Raw genomic sequence first — 14,043 nt, 5'->3', positions numbered from 1 at the left:
ACATTTCAGTCCAAACGAATCTGGTTTATACACATTTTTATTCAACAAATCCATGTCATTGATGTTTTCCTTTGGGAATGAGGGAATGGTTTTGTGACGCCTTCACTGGTAAGTTAGCTGGTTTTTGTTGTACCTACTATGCCCACTAGGTTCAAGCTTGAAGCTTACTTCATTGTGCACTTTCCTGTAGTCCCAATAACCCGAAGCTCAGCAAGAATGACCATTAAGGGCCTAATAAACTTATCTCTCCACTGCACTCTCCCCCCCCCCGATGTCAGAGTCAAAGTCAAAGCCCCCGGCTGGCGATGGCGATTGTCCCGCGGCCATTAAAGCCACGCCAGGTGGTGCGAGGTCGCACACCGGGTCTTGGTGTTAGAGCCCCCCGGCGTGCGCTCGCAGAGTCCCGCGGCCATTCCAAGCCGCGCGGGGCAGTGATGTTAGGCCCCGCTCCAGGAGCTCTTCGACCCCGCAACTCGGGTGGGGGAAGTCGCCGTTGCGAGAGCCCTGAAAAGCGGTCTCCCTCCAGGGAGCCGCGGGCTCCGGTGCCGCCGTCCACAGACCTGCCGTTGGAGCCTCCGACTCTCTGGTAGCAGCAGCAGCAGCAGCAGCAGCGCTCCTCCACCGCTCCACCCGCTCCGGACTTGGCCAGCCCCGCGACGGCGACGGCGACGGTGAGTCGTAGCACCAGAGTCCCCGGCTTCTTCCTGTTGGAGGCCGCTCCTCGTTGCGGCCCCAACGACCACGGAAACCCGACGAGAAAAGGTCGGGTCTCCAGTGCAGGGAGAGATTTAAAAAAGTTTCCCCCCCCCCCTCCCACCCCCACCCCCCCCCCCCACACACACACCCCAACAAAAAATAACAAAAACTACATTTAAACACAGACAGAAAATAATAAAACGCGGACAGACTGCAGAGGCCGCTGCTGACCACAGTCGCGCCGCCCACCGGATTAGGGTGACCTAATCCGCGAGTTCTGGCGAGTTTTCCCCTCGACTCATACTCGCAGCGTGGTCGACACGAGGTCGTAGGAGGTCTTCGTAACTCTCCTTCATGCTTGAGAGTGGTCTCCATGTACTCGAGGCCTCAGCTAGGTCGCGGCGTTTTTTTCAATATGTTATAAAATGCCCGCGAGTAAAAAAAGGTTGCCATGGAAAAAATCGATACTTTTTTTACTCGTAGGTTTAGTCGTAGTAGGTCGTAGTAAGCCGGCATGTTAGTCGTAGGTAATCGAGTGTAGTCGAAGGTGGTCGTAGATAGTCTTCATCATAGTCGAAGGGAGGTCGACGGAAATCGAAGGAGGTCGTCTTCACTCCACTATTCAGTGTCCAATTTTCCCAAAATTAGTCATAGCTAGTCGACGCTGGTCTTCAACATAGTTGAAGGAGGTCTTCAACATGTCATTTTTTCAAACTCTTCTAAGCTCTCCAATTAGGTTGCCCAAGTGGGACAGCCCCTTTACTTATTGACCACGACTGGACTGTGCACATGTAGCAAGCATATATGAACCAAGTTCAGCTGCAATGTCCCTGATGGCCATTAGCCCACAACTCTGTTAAAGTTCACACACTAAGAATAGCAATGATTTAGTGCCAACTGGAACAGGATGGGAAATTAACTGCTGGGATAACATATAGAAGGGGTTTGATTTTTTTTTTTTGTCTGAAATCTCTTGTATATTTAAAGCCACGGAAGACGATTGCAGAAATTTGGTAACGATATTATGCTCTTTGCGAAACTGTCTCCTAATAAAAAGGAGAGTAATTGTAAAGTCATGTTATTATAATTCTTTTAAAAACATTACGAAGAAGGTCATTGTTGGCAATTCTGTGTAATGGTTTCCTTCATGATGTATAAAGTGAGCATAAACATGTAGCTCGGCAAGATGAATAGGGGAGTGATGTTGTGAGACCTGGGCAAGTGCTTGCATTAATCGGGCAACAGCACAGCTGCACAGTGTATTTACATGCTCAATAAAGGCTAATGCCCTTGTCCCACTTAGGAAACCTGAACGGAAACCTCTTCAGATTCAAGCTTTATTGTCATTGTGCAGTGTACAGCACAGAGACAACGAAAGTCTCTGGAGACTTTGCGCCCCACCCAAGGTTTCCGTGCGGTTCCCGGAGGTTGCAGGTGGTTGCCGGAGGTTGCAGGTAGTGGAAGCAGGTAAGGAGACTGACAAAAACCTTTGGGTGGGGCACAAAGTCTCCAGAGGTTTCCGTTCAGGTTTCCTAAGTGGAACAGGGGCATTAGTCTATCATATCCTAAGTCTATCATATACTATCGGCAGCACTGTAGAGTTGCTGCTTTACACCACTTACAGCGCCAGAGACCCAGGTTTGATCCTGACTACGGGCGCTGTCTGTACGTTCGGAGTTTGTATGTTCTCCCCGTGAACACGTGGATTTTCTCTGAGTTCTTCGGTTTCCTCCCACACTCCAAAGATGGACAGGTTTGTAGGTTAATTGGCTCGGTATCAATGTAAAATTGTCCCTAGTGTGTGTAGGGTAGTGTTAATGTGCGGGGATCGCAGGTTGGTGCGGACTTGGTGGGCCGAAGGGCCTGTTTCCATGCTGTATCTTATACAGAGGAGATTTACTAGAATGTTGCCTGGGTTTCAGCAACTAAGTTACAGAGAAAGGTTGAACGTTAGGTCTTTATTCTTTGGAGCGCAGAAGGTTAAGGGGGGACTTGATAGAGGTCTTTAAAATGATGTGAGGGATAGACAGAGTTGACGTGGATAAGCTTTTTCCATTGAGAGTAGGGAAGATTCAAACAAGAGGACATGATTTGAGAATTAAGGGACAGAAGTTTAGGGGCAACATGAGGGGGAACTTTTTTACTCAGAGAGTGGTAGCTGTGTGGAATGAGCTTCCAGTGGATATGGTGGAGCCAGGTTCGATTTTATCATTTAAAAATAAATTTGGTAGGTATATGGAAGCGAAAGGAATGGAGGGTTATGGTCTGAGTGCAGGTATATGGGACTAGGTGAGAGTAAGTGTTCAGCACGGACTAGAAGGGTCGAGATGGCCTGTTTCCGTGCTGTAATTGTTATATGGTTATATGTATCTCTAAAATAGGAAAACTAAGTCCTTTTTTGGTTTACCCATTTACAATTGAATATTCTAGCCAACAAAATAATTAAAATATATTAAGCAATTCCAATATGATCACAATCTCTATCATGTGATTTCATGTTATCGATTGTAACACAATCAGTCACACAGGGGAAAACAAAAATTGATTCTTAAATCTTAATTAAGGTCCATAAAGATTGTCATTAATTCATACCTCTGTAGCCAGTTTGTTGCATTTAGTGGAGTACTATATTGGCTACTACAAAAGCAGGTGTGTAAAAATTGGATTTCATTTTTTTTTAATATGGTGATCACATGGTGCATGGGACCCTAATCCAGATCAAATATTTTGCAAAGGAATTGTGAAATTAGCAAAATATATGTTAAAGCAATCCAATGAAGGTCTACATTCAGAATCATCTGGTAACACAGGTTGCCTGGGTTTCAACAACTAAGTTACAGAGAAAGGTTGAATAAGTTAGGTCTTTATTCTCTGGAGCGCAGAAGGTTAAGGGGGGACTTGATAGAGGTCTTTAAAATGATGAGAGGGATAGACAGAGTTGATGTGGACAAGCTTTTCCCTTTGAGAATAGCGAAGATTCAAACAAGAGGACATGACTTCAGAATTAAGGGGCAGAAATTTAGGGGTAACATGAGGGGGAACTTCTTTACTCAGAGAGTGGTAGCGGTGTGGAATGAGCTTCCAGTGGAAGTGGTGGAGGCAGGTTCATTGGTATCATTTAAAAATAAATTGTATAGGCATATGGATGAGAAGGGAATGGAGGGTTATGGTATGAGTGCAGGCAGGTGGGACTAAGGGAAAATAATTGTTCGGCACGGACTTGTAGGGCCGAGATGGCCTGTTTCCGTGCTGTAATTGTTATATGGTTATATGTGTGGTGCCTGAGGGGGAAAGATCACAACTGGCATATCATTGTTATACTGATAACTAGGGAGGACATCAATGGGAGATTTCAATATGCAGGTAGACTGGGAAAATTCAGTTGGTTCTGGACCCCAAGACAGGGAGTTTGTAGAGTGCCTCCAAGATGGATTCTTCGAGCAGCTTGTACTGGAGCCTACCAGAGAGAAGGCAATTCTGGATTTAGTGTTGTCTAATGAACTAGATTTAATATGTGAACTCAAGGTAAAGGAACTGCGAGGAGGTAGTGACCATATATGATAAATTTTAATCTGCAATTTGAGAGGGAGAAGGTTAAATCAGAAGTGTTAGTGTTACAGTTGAACAAAGGGGACTATGAAGGCATGAGAGAGGAGCTGGCCAAGGTCAACTGAAAAAGGATGCTAGCAGGAATGATGGTGGAACAGCAATGGCAGGAATTTCTGGGCATAATCCAGAAGATGCAGGATCATTTCATTCCAAAGAGGAAGAAAGATTCTAAGGGGAGTAAGAGGCAACTATGGCTGACAATGGAAGTTAGGCTTGGAATAAAACTAAAAGACATAGCAAAGAGTAGCGGGAAGCCTGAGGATTGGGAAACTTTCAACAGAAGGTAACAAAAAGGGCAATACGGGATGAAAAGATGAAGTACGAGGGTAAGCTGGCCAAGAATATAAAGAAAGATGGTAAAAGCTTCTTTAGGTATGTTAAGAGAAAAAGATTAGTAAAGACAAATGTGGGTCCTTTGAAGGCAGAAACAGATGCAATTGTTATGTGGAACAAGGAAATGGCAGAAAAGTTAAACAGGTACTTTGTTTGTATCTTCCTTAGTGAAGACAGAACAATCTCCCAGATGTACTCGAGGACAGAGGATCTAGGGAGACAGGAACTGAAAGAAATTTTCAATAGGCGAAAAATAGTATTGGGTAGACTGATGGGACTGAAGGCTGATAAATCCCCAGGGCCTGATGGTCTGCATCCCAGGATACTCAAGGAGGTGGCTCTAAAAATCGTGGATGCATTGGTGATCATTTACCAATGTTCTATAGATTCAGGATCAGTTCCTGTGGATTGGAGGGTAGCTAATGTTATCCCACTTTCCAAGAAAGGAGCGAGAGGGAAAATGAGGAGTTATAGATCATTTAGCCTGATGGTGGTGGGGAAGATGATGGAGTCAATTATTAAAGAAGTAATAACAGTGCATTTGGATAGCAGTAAAAGGATTTGGTCCAAGTCAGCATGGATTTATGAAGGGGAAATCCTGCTTGATTAATCTTCTGGAATTTTTTGAGGATGTGACAAGTAAAGTGAATGTAGTGTACATGGACTTTCCGAAAGCCTTTGATAAGGTCCCACACATGAGATTAGTGGGCAAAATTAAAGCACATGGTATTGGGGGTAGGGTATTGACATGGATAGAGAATTGGTTGGCAGATAGGAAACAAAGAGTAGGAATTAATGAGTCCCTGTCAGAATGGTAGGCAGTGGTGAGTGGAGTGCCGCAAGGATCAGTACTGGGGCCGCAACTATTTACCATATATATTAATGATTTGGATGATGGAATTAAAAATAACACTCGCAAATTTGCAGATGACACAAAGCTGGGTGGCAGTGTGAACTGCGAAGAGGATGCTAGGAGGTTGCAAGGTGACTTGGACAGGCTGAGTGAGTTGGCAGATGCATGGCAGATGCTGTATAATGTCGATAAATGTGAAGTTATCCACTTTGGCAGCAAGAACAAGGAAGCAGATTATTATCTCAATTGTGTCAGTTTCGGAAAAAGGGAAGTGCAACGAGACCTGGGTCTGGTTGTACACCAGTCACTGAAAGCAAACATGCAGGTTCAGCAGGCAGTGAAGAAAGCTAATGGCATGTTGGCCTGCATAATGAGAGGATTTCAGTATAGGAATCAAGAGGTCCTTCTGCAGTTATACAGGGCCCTGGTGAGACCTCATCTGGAGTATTGTGTGCAGTTTTGGTCTCCTAATTTGAGGAATGACATCCTTGTGATTGAGGCAGTGCAGTGTAGGTTCATGAGATTAATCCCTGGGATGGCGGGACTGTCATATGAGGAAAGATTGAAAAGACTAGGCTTGTATTTACTGGAAATTAGGATGAGAAGGAATCATATAGAAATGTAAAAAATTATAAAAGGACTGGACAAGCTAGATGCAAGAAAGCCTTTCTCAATGTTGGGCGAGTCAAGAACCAGGGGCCACAGTTTAAGAATAAAGGGGAGGTCATTTAAAACTGTGATGAGAAAAAAACGTTTTCACCCAGAGAGTTGTGAATTTGTGGAATTCTCTGCCACAGAAGGCAGTGGAGGCCAATTCACTGGATGAATTTAAAAGAGAGTCTGATAGAGCTCTAGGGGATAGTGGAATCAAGGGATATGGGGTGAAGGCAGGCACGGGTTACTGATTGTGGATGATCAGCCATGATCACAACGAATGGCAGTGCTGGCTTGAAGGGCTTAATGGTCTCCTCCTGCACCTATTGTCTATGTTTCGATCTTAAAGGAACTTGCAACATATAACCATATAACCATATAACAATTACAGCACAGAAACAGGCCATCTCGGCCCTACAAGTCCGTGCCGAACAACTTTTTTTTCCCCTTAGTCCCACCTGCCTGCACTCATACCATAACCCTCCATTCCCTTCTCATCCATATGCCTATCCAATTTATTTTTAAATGATACCAATGAACCTGCCTCCACCACTTCCACTGGAAGCTCATTCCACACAGCTACCAATCTCTGAGTAAAGAAGTTCCCCCTCATATTACCCCTGTCTGTCCCTTAATTCTGAAGTCATGTCCTCTTGTTTGAATCTTCCCTATTCTCAAAGGGAAAAGCTTGTCCACATCAACTCTGTCTATCCCTCTCATCATTTTAAAGACCTCTATCAAGTCCCCCCTTAACCTTCTGCGCTCCAGAGAATAAAGACCTAACTTATTCAACCTATCTCTGTAACTTAGGTGGTAACATGGTGGAACTGTATATAATGATGTCCCGTGCTGGGCACAAGCATCTGCTCCATTGGCGTGGTCAATTGGAAACTTCGGACTAATCTACATTTACACTGAACAGTCACAAACATCAGGAGTTGAGAGTGTTTAATTATCATAGGTCCTGAAATAGGACCATTAAATTCTTACTTGCAGCACACATTAGATATGCAAACAATGAAAACTTCTAGTGAGTGAATATGTGGAATAAGAGGACTCTCTTCCTCTTCCTGGTGATTAGCTTTCCTTAAACTGTGTGGTGACCACCTTTAAAACGGTGCTGTCCAGGTGACACTCTTCCTTTGAATGTTATAAAAAGCCCACACAGTTGTGAGGTTTCAAATGTCATGAGCATTGAAAACTGAGTCTTTCCGCTGACTGGATAGCACACAACAAAAAGGCTTTCACTGTACCTCGGTACAGTGTGACAATAACAAACTAAACTAAACTAAAAAACTATGAAACATGCCGTGCAATAGCAATCAAACTAAATAATAATAATAATAATAATAATAAATTTTATTTAATGGGCGCCTTTCAGACATCTCAAGGACACCTTACATAGTAATCGGAATAAAAACATATAATCGGAATAAAACAAGTAATAAAGACATCACAGAGACACAAATTAAAAACAGAATTCAATCCAAAAACAGAAAATCAAAAACACAATGTGAAGAGAGAGCAGCGGCAGCCAAAGCGCACCAGCGTCCACTCTCTCTTCACGGCAGCCATCTTGGACACAGACCTACAGGACTACAATTAGACAAAAAAAAAATCATCCCCCCACAATGGATACCACTGTGGGGGAAGGCACAATGTCCAGTCCCCACCCCATGTTCACCCCAAAGTCAGGCCTATTGAGGCCACCGCAATTGCCTCTACGGAGGCCCGATGTCCCTGGCCGTTCTCACCGGGTGGTCTTGCCCCGGCGTCGGGAGAGTCCTTTCGGCGGCTGGGCCACCTGGAACGGCCGCTTCCTGGTTGGAGACCGCGGCTGCCGAAGCTGACAAGGCCGCGCCGGTTTGGAGCTCCCAGGCTCCCGATGTTAGAGTTGGCGCCGCCTCTCCGCACTGCTGCCTCTCTGCACGCCGCCTCTCCGCTCCGCAGACCCGCAGCCCGGAGATGTTGCTCTCGGCGGTCCAGCTCGCCAGAGCTCCAGCGCGTCGCTCCAGCACGGCGACCCAGGCAAGGCATCGCCCGCTCCACTCCGCTCCGCTCCAGCGCTCCAACGCTGTGCCGCCGCCGAGGCCGAGGTGCTGGGCGGTCCCCGCCAGGAAACGGCGCTCCAAGCCCGCTGGTAGGCCACGAGGACGGGTCGACGGGCAGCCCAGAGAAAAGGCTGCCACACCGACCAGGTAGGGACCTAGAAATAAAGTTACACCTACCCCCCACATTAAAAAGACCATATCCCCTACAAACAAAAAACAGGACTCACTAAAAACTATTAAAAAAACAAATTTAAATCGGACGGCAGATGGCTAGCAGCCGTTCACCAAGATGGCTCCTCCCATCAAATAATGCATTCAGGTAACCAGACAAGACAATTCTGTTTGAAAATGACAGTTTTTGAGGAGGTGACAAGTAAAATGGATGAAGGAGAGCCAGTGGATGTAGTGTATTTGGACTTTCAGACAGCTTTTGATAACGCATACAGGTAACCAGACAGAAGACAAATCCATTTGAAAATTACTGTTGTGTAACATGTGGGACATGTGGGGCAGATGGGACTAGTGTAGGGACTAATGTATCTGGGACATGTTGGCCAGTGTGGACAATTTGGGCCAAAGGGCCTGTTTCCACATTGTATGATCCTATGACTCTATGTGTAACAGATGTGTAAGGATGTGTAACCTTGTTGACAACCTTGTAACCTCTGACTTTAGACTTGACTTTATACTTTAGAGATACAGCATGGAAACAGTCCCTTCGACCAACTGAGTCCATGACAACCAGTGATCGCCCCGTACTCTAACTTTATCCTTCACTAGGAATAACTTGCAAATTACTGAAGCCAACTAATCTACAGTGGGAGTTTGAAGTCTGAAGAAGGGTTTTGGCCCGAGACGTTGCCTATTTCCTTTGCTCCATAGATGCTGCTGCACCCGCTGAGTTTCTCCAGCTTTTTTGTGTACCTTCGATCTTCCAGCATCTGCAGTTCCTTCTTAAACCAATGAATCTACAAATGTGTACGTCTTTGGAGAGTGGGAGGAAACTGGTGCACCTGGAAAAAACCCACGCAGTCACAGGAAGAGCGTACAAAATCTGTACAGACAGCACTCGTAGTCAGGATCAAACCCAGGTCTCTGGTGCTGTGAGGCAGCAACTCTACTACTGTGCCACTGTGTCACACTCTAAACCAGCAATATAGAAACATAGAAACATAGAAAATAGGTGCAGGAGTAGGCCATTTGGCCCTTCGAGCCTGCACCGCCATTCGATATGTTCATGGCTGATCATCCAACTCAGTATCCTGTACCTGCCTTCTCTCCATATCCCTTGATCCCTTTAGCCACAAGGGACACATCTAACTCCCTCTGAACTCCCAATGAACTGGCCTCAACTACCTTCTGTGGCAGAGAATTCCACAGATTCACCACTCTCTGTGTAAAAAATGATTTTCTCATCTCGGTCCTAAAAGACTTCTCTCTTATCCTTAAACTGTGACCCCTAGTTCTGGGCTTCCCCAACATCGGGAACAATCTTCCTGCATCTAGCCTGTCCAACCCCTTAAGAATGTTGTAAGTTTCTATAAGATCCCCCCTCAATTTTCTTAATTCCAGCGAGTACAAGCCGAGTCTGGAATTATTTACATGGTACATCTCAAAAATGCACAAAAAAATACTTAACACCAACCCCCCAACCAGATATGGAAGTTCATTCATATTAATGTTGTTCTTTTGTCTTCACAAATGCACATTTGTCCTCAAAATATTGTTGCGTCCATTGATTTTTAAAGCTCCAATTGATGTCAATCTAAACACCATTACCTTTGGGCCTTGAGACATAGAATAATCATAGTTCTGAAATTAAATGGCAATTATTAAACAATAAAAAATCTATGGTTTATTGGGGGTATATATCAACAGGTCAATTACAGCAGAGTGTTGTAGATGAATAGAGACATTGCACTACATGTCACAGAGGCAGGCCCTTCAGTGAGCTATCAACTCCCTATATGAATCACATTCTTTAACACTTAGCCTTTAACCTTCCATGCAATGGCATTTCAAGTGTTCATTTAAACACGTATTAAATGTTGTTAGTGGACTCATCTCTTTCACCCCCTCAGACAATATATTCCAGATCTCAGTCATGTTTTGGGTACAAATACTGTTTATTGTTCCCCTTTAACTCTCCTCTGTCTAATTTTAAACCTATGTTCTCTGGTTAAAGAAACCTTTGCTGCTCACTACCTACCCTGTCTATACATAATATTGTATATCTTGATCAGATCTCCCCCACCCCCATCCACTGCACACCGTAACCCATCCCATTTCTCAGTCTCCTTCAGTGCAAGGAAAATTGTCCCTGTTATTCAGTCTCCCGAGACAGAAAAGTCCCATCCCAGGCAACTCCTCAGCGAAAGGAGTTGTTGTAGGGCGTATCACTGATGGGGACGAGTCAGAGTATAGAAGTGAGATCGACCGATTGGCCAAATGGTGCCAGCACAATAACCTGGTATTAAACATAAACACAACTTCAAACAAACTCTGAACTATAACAGCCTATTGCACTTTATCTGTTTATTTATGTGTATATATATGGTCTATAGATGTGACCCTTGTGGCTAAAGGGATCAGGGGGTATGGAGAGAAGCAGGTACAGGATACTGAGTTGGATGATCAGCCAGGCTCGAAGGGCCGAATGGCCTACTCTTGCACCTATTTTCTATGTTTCCATGTTTTATGTTTCTTTGTATACATAGATACATAGAAAATAGGTGCAGGAGTAGGCCATTCGGCCCTTCAAGCCTGCACCGCCATTCAATATGATCATGGGTGAGCATCCAACTCAGTATCCTGTACCTGCCTTCTCTCCATACCCCCTGATCCCCTTAGCCACAAGGGCCACATCTAACTCCCTCTTAAATATAGCCAATAAACTGGCCTCAACTACCCTCTGTGGCAGAGAGTTCCAGAGATTCACCACTCTCTGTGTGAAAAATGTTTTTCTCATCTCATATGGTATATAGACACACTGATCTGTTCTGTATTTATGCCTACAATATTCTGTTGTGCTGCAGCAAGCAAGAATGGCATTGTCCTATCTGGGACACATGACAATAAACTCTCTTGACTTGACTTGACTTGAACAAAGAACACAAAGTGCTGGAGTAAGTCAGCAGGTCAGGCAGCATCTCTGGAGAACATGGATGGGCAACGCTTCGGGTCAGGACTAACTCTCAGTGAATCTCTGCGGTACCTTTCCATTGCAATAATATCATCTTGTCTCTAGGCTATTCTCAAGGTCGAATAATGGCACATTCATGTAATTCACATGATATGTCTGTTCAAACAAGTAAAATGTTTCTATTTCACTCACAATTACACACACACACACAACACCCTTGGGGTGGGAGATTGCAACCTTCACGTGGTCCGCCCTGTTTCGACTAATGCAATCAACCCGGCGTGCACAATCAAATAAGATCAAATAGAACAAGTTGTCCTACAACTTTAGGCTGTGCATGCCATATGCAAGAAGAAGACAACACCCTCAGGTCTTCATGTGTGAATATAGTGTTATATTTAAGTGCTCAGTAATCAAATATTTAAACGTAGATAATTCTCATACAAGCCGATTATCAATTATGAGCAACTGGAATTGAATATTTATTTTAATATGTTCTACTGCTTGCTTGAAAACTTAAATTGACTCATTCTAGTGATTGTGCCAAGACCAGTACGTCTAACATTTCATTTTCTTCCCAAATACTTGTCCCCTTGTAGTTTCCTTAGACACCGGTTCCCACTTCATTATGATTTATTAATGAATTCAAAAGTATGGTTGATTATAACTCAGAAGGGCATTGGAAATAATTCAATTTAAACATTCTACAACTTTTGCTGTTAAACATAAAAATGAGCATCATAAGAATAAATACAAGCATTATCTTGGTGATATTTACAAAATATTTCTGTGTTTGCCCAGTATCATTCCACTTGGGCAATGAATATGCCTATTCTATTTAAAAAAAAAACAGATTCATCTCATTTAAATCAGACTTTAAGCAGTTTTCACCGGAGCTCTAGTTATTCATGCTACATTTAATAATTAATAATATCCCAATCATGGTCCAATTTTATGACTTCTTAAATCACAAAATGTTGCTAATATCTAGCCAACATGAAATGAATTTGTGCAGCTGCCATTTAAACAATGCGCTGATGTGCATAAAAGTGCTTCCAGGTATGTTCAGCAGGCATAAATAGGCCATCCAAATCAACCAACACAACCTCCACATAAACACCAGGCTGCACAAATTCCACTAAATCAAAGGGATTTCAGTAATATTGGAAGATTTTCTCATTGTAATATCTCCAAAACTTAAAAAGAAACATAAAACTGGATTATATAACACACAAGATTACTTTCTTCTTTCTAATTTTGTTTTTACATAGAAACGTAGAAAATAGGTGCAGGAGTAGGCCATTCGGCCCTTCGAGCCTGCACCGCCGTTCAATATGATCATGGCTGATCATCCAACTCAGTATCCTGTACCTGCCTTCTCTCCATACCCCCTGACACCTTTAGCCACAAGGGTCACATCTAACTCCCTCTTAACGAACTGGCCTAAACTATCATCTGTGGCAGAGAATTCCACAGATTCAACACTCTGTGTGAAAAATGTTTTTCTCATCTCAGTCCTAAAGGATTTCCCCCCTTATCCTTAAACTGGGACCCCTTGTTCTGGACTTCCCCAACATCGGGAACAATCTTCCTGCATCTAGCCTGTCCAACCCCTTACGAATTTTGTAAGTTTCTATAAGATCCCCCCTCAATCTTCTAAATTCTAGTGAGTACAAGCCGAGTCTATCCAGTCTTTCTTCATATGAAAGTCCTGATATCCCAGGAATCAGTCTGGTGAACATTCTCTGTACTCCCTCTATTTTGATCAATAGCCTACATCAACAAATGATTTTGAAATATGCCAATGGTCTTTATTGACAAGAGAAATACGAAAGGACTGTAAGGAGATGCAGTATATTCTGTATCTCCACGGGAGACTGCACACTGAGATAACACACTGTTTACTCTATTTAGTGACACGCTGTATTATTTTAATTTAGTTTAGTTTAGTTTAGAGATACATCACGGAAACAGGCCCTTCAGCCCACCAGGTCTGCACCGACCAGCGATCCTTGCATACCAGCACACACTAGGGACGATTTACATTTATACCAAGCCAATTAACCTACAAACCTGTGCGTTTTTGGAGTGTGGGAGGAAACCGAAGGTCTCGGGGAAAACCCACGCAAGTCATGGGGAGAACGTACAAACTCCGTACAGACATTATCCGTAGTCAGGAACGAACCAGGGTTTCTGGCGCTGTAAGACAGCAACTCTACCGCTGTGCCTCCATGCCGCCCCTTTCGTTTTTGCAAAGGTTTTTAATTTTTACAAATCAAAATGGCTCCTGAAGAGGTTCTTCAGTTCCAACCAAACATTGTTAGCATTATCCAACATTTTCTGACCCTCTCCGGGTCTATTTATTGACGTCGATGGTTCGGTCACTCGTGTGTCAGACAACGTATAGTTCGCTGTTGGCTTCCGGTGGCGTCCAACATGTTGACAGAATTGGTCGCCTGACGTGTCACAGAGTGCATCGTGTCGTCGTTTCTGGGGGGTGCCACAAGGAGGCTTCTGTCATGATCCCCGACGTCGATGGTAAAAGGTAGTAACGAGTAATCCACTATGCTGAATGAATCATTACCGTTGCAAAATAAGTTAAGTTAAGTTAAGTTTATTCGTCACATACACATACGAGATGTGCAGTGAAATGAAAAGTGCCAATGCTCGCGGATTGTGCAAAAAACCCTACAGAACAGAATGGA

This window comes from Leucoraja erinacea, chromosome 3 (genome assembly GCF_028641065.1).
Source record: "Leucoraja erinacea ecotype New England chromosome 3, Leri_hhj_1, whole genome shotgun sequence".
Lineage (NCBI taxonomy): Eukaryota > Metazoa > Chordata > Chondrichthyes > Rajiformes > Rajidae > Leucoraja > Leucoraja erinaceus.
This window is presented reverse-complemented; position numbering follows the sequence as displayed.